Source organism: Pocillopora damicornis, chromosome 4, assembly GCF_964200805.1.
Source record: "Pocillopora damicornis chromosome 4, jaPocDami1.2, whole genome shotgun sequence".
In the NCBI taxonomy this organism is placed as follows: domain Eukaryota; kingdom Metazoa; phylum Cnidaria; class Anthozoa; order Scleractinia; family Pocilloporidae; genus Pocillopora; species Pocillopora damicornis.
The window spans coordinates 7,591,168-7,594,981 of record NC_142673.1 but is presented as its reverse complement, the minus strand read 5'-3'; the positions used below and the strand labels follow the sequence as shown (position 1 = coordinate 7,594,981).

The 3,814-nt window shown below is 37.6% G+C and overlaps 1 long non-coding RNA gene across 1 annotated transcript; it reads left to right on the top strand.

Moving 5' to 3' along the window:
• Positions 1-556: 556 nt before the first annotated feature.
• Positions 557-3,133, top strand: LOC149046665 (uncharacterized). Its single transcript, XR_016185853.1, has 2 exons — positions 557-683; positions 2,367-3,133. It is a non-coding gene; the product is annotated as an uncharacterized LOC149046665 (long non-coding RNA).
• The last annotated feature ends 681 nt before the right edge of the window (positions 3,134-3,814 follow it).

The window sequence follows — 3,814 nt, the reverse complement described above, 5'->3', positions numbered from 1 at the left end:
AGCACTCAAAAAGCTAGAGTTGCTCTCGGCTGCGCCTCGAGCTACTCGTGCGTACTTTTTGTGCTCTACAAACTTCCCGCGTGCATCCATAACTCGATATACTTAAAACTCTGCTAGAGTTGCAAAAATCACTGCACATAAATCATGACATATAAAGGTATCGAGATCTTTCGTCGATTTTTATAGAAACACTGATTAGATTTTTCTTTAACTCGCGCTTAGCAAGCGATGGTCGACTGCAATTAGCATCATTCTTTACTAGAGCTGGTGAGTTAGATCTCAGAGACGTTTTTGGTTTTTTTTTTCTGCCGTCTCAATGCGAGGTGCCTAACTAAAGAGCAAAAAGGTGAAATGACGTTTTTTTCTCAATTTAGACCAGCTGAAAAAAGGAAGCTCACCTTCCACCTAGTTACGTATTCTGTACACGTTTTGGTTTTCAGTTCACTTGAAATGTACGTCTTACCGCAGGAATGTTGATAATATATCGGACGTTATAATTGGGCATACGGGACAGGAGGCTCAATCAACAAAACAGTGCAGTCAATGCCGTTGACTCCGCGTGGATTATTCCTTTTACATTGATTGTTTTGAATGAATCACGTTCCATGTCATCTCACGGCATCAAGAAAGTTTCCAAATGGCCTCTAAGTTCAACTTAAGTTGCTAACTCTGTTTCCCTTTTGGTGAGTAATCGAGTCAAATTGTGCGTGGCACTTCTTGTCTCTGAGTTCTTCAGCAGTGCTCTGATGTCAGATATCCACTTCGAGTAAAGCGCTAATTATTATTATTTCAGTATGTTTTGAGGGATTCTCACAGGTTTTGACTGAGAGCAGACACATAGTGATCAGAAGTTATGAACATAGTTTTTTAATTTCTGTTTGAGAGTATACACACTGAGCCTCGTGGAGGTTTTTATTTTCCCTGTTTTTGGTTTGACAAAGAAAATTTTGAACAGGAAATAATCTAATAACCCCCTGAGAACGAAATGAAAATAGGGAGGTTAGATTGTTTGGATAATTACCCACAGCAATCAAAAGTTTAGAAACATCGTGCCTTGAAAAGCACAATCAATTCAGCTTTTGTTCCTATTTGTTTTGTTGCTGAAGTTGGAATTTTTTTGTCGGAGCCGACAAGAAAAAAATTGCGACGAACACTTAGTTACATATTCAGTTCACGTTTTAGTAGACTCCAAAGTACGTCCAACCGCAGGAATATTGATCATATGATGAGGGGTAACAAGGAGGACCAATACGCAAAAAGAGTGGGTTGTTTCCTTGTGCATTGATTGTTTTGATCGTTTCACATGCAATCCATGTCATCTCACAACATCAAGAACCTTTTGTATTAGCCTTTTAACTTAATCGCTGACTCTGTTCCTCTTTTATTGGGCACTTGAGTTTCATTGTGCGTGGCACTTATTGTCTTCTAATTCTTGTACAGTACAATTCTGATGTCCGGTATCCAGCTCGGGGAAACCCCTAATGACTCCTGTTTCAATTTTTTCAGTGGCTTATGCTTTGAGGGGTTATGACACTAGAAGTTCTAAAAATTGTTTATATTTCCATTTTGGAACATTTGCATTGAGTTTCCCAAAGGTTTTTCGTTTCTCTACCTTTGCTTTCCACAAGAAATATTTTTGACAAGAAATAATCTACTAACTCACTAGGAAAGAAAAAAACATTGCGTGCTTGTCTTGCTTAATCATCGCTTCGGTAGTTTTGATTCGAAACCGTTAGCTGTCTCTATAGTTACAAATTTGCTGAGCCAGTGAATTCTTACAGCCAAATATATGGGTTTAAAAATATCGTATAAATCATAGAAGGGATACGAAGCCATTTGGCCACCAATACCAGCCAAAATTTGGACAATAAATTCAGTCGTAGACCACAGCTTTCTCTGAATCGATCACCGAGAACTTGAAGTCGTCAACGAGCAGTCACTCAGGCTTTTAATGTGTCCTTTAAAGCCCTTTTTATGGTAAGTTCAGAAAATACTTTGGACAAGTAATTTTCTACGAACCAAATAATTTACATTGAGGTTAGATTACATATTCATACTTTCACTCTTTTGTCCTTGTACAACAACTGCTTAAGCTGATTGAAACATTTGTTCACTCGTTAGCTACGCTTGTCTAAAACTCAGTGAGAAGAGAATGTGGCACCTCCTGTCATTCAATGATAGTTTTAAACAAGAAGTTTAAAATCTCACTATTTATGAACTTTTAATTTGACTTTGCAGATGAATTCAATTTGCAGCCGATTATCGAAACGTTTGTTACTTTTCCCAACAGTAGGCTTTTTCAGGACTACTTTTACTAGAGATCACAAGATGCGCTTGAATACAGATTTTTATTTATTCATTTACAGGTTGCCTTGGGGATGCTTGTAGCAAGTACTTGTTCTGTAATGTTTTTTAAAAGAAAACAAAAGTTAAGAACCTGGAGAGGTCTTCATTCTCTTACACGGAATGGTTACCTCATCGTGCCACCATCGAATCCACCGACACCTCAACAAATGAATATACCAGCTTTATCAAAGAATCTTGGAAGGAACAGAACAGACCTCCACTCCTCCATCAAGCAGCGTAGTTCCGATAGATGCCCATTCAACGTGACCGGTTGTTGACCGTTCCGAAGTTTCTTAGCAAAGCCACCCGTTATGATTGTGATGCCCGCTGTAAGCCCGTGATGTACACTGATCAGGTGTTATTTAACAGATGCAGGAACTACTGGATGTGGACGCAAAAGACTTTGGAAGTCGCCTTTGTCTGGAAGATGGACGATTAACCGTTGGCTTTTTAACAAGTTTGTTATTTGACACATCATTTCCGACATTTCGGTTTTGTTTGTGTACAAAATCGCTACTGATCAAAGATTTGTGGCATGGAAAAGATGTTTGTTTATCGTGACGACTGTATTCGCAGTTTAGTAAGCTTTGTTTCAATTAGGTACTATTTCAGAGAAACTGAAAATCTGGTCAGTGACACCATGATCATGTAATTATCTCTGCCTGTATTGATTTCTGTGTAGGAACCTTCTTGCTAACTACTCCTCGTTTATTTTTCTATCATTTATAGTTCATTTATCGACCATATCTTGGGCCGAATTTACAGTGAGAAAAGATGTGCATCATTTTAAGCGTGTACTTGTGAAAACCTTTTACTTTCATCTACCACTTTGAATTCTTATTGTGGAAGTTTACTTCCAACTTCCTTGATTTAATGAGAAAACAGTTACAAAATACGACCCTTCTTCAAATCTCCTGTTTGTCTTGTTATCCAACAATCTTTAAACTCTATTTTCTTTAGAATTCTTTCATTCATCTTGATTCAAAATCTGCCGACCTATTCCTTCCAATTTTCATATTTCATATTTTGCTTTATTTAAGTCCGATTTCGATTGGGAACAGTAGAAGAAAATTTGGAAGGGACTCATTTTTAAAATAGTGAAGATTGGAATGATAAAAAATTTAGGAGAAATGATAAACGTCTGATTCGCTTCTCGCACATGTGCATGAAGTGTAATGTGTTGAATCGGCAGCTCAGTTACCTACTCCTTTAAAAGGGCTGAACCAACAGTTTAGGCCAGATTGAGCTTGGCTTCCCCCAAATTAACAATAAAAGAGGAGAGAGTCAATGTTGATGGTGGGTGTTGAAGAAAGAAAATTTCACCTATAACCTCTTTTTCATGTATTGTTTGTTGCTGGTTTTTTTAGGTCAACAATGGAATACTTTGTATCTCATTAAAGTGGACAATGGAATACTTTGTATTTAACTACAACCAACTGGCTTCCGACATTATCTTCAATAGTTGTTT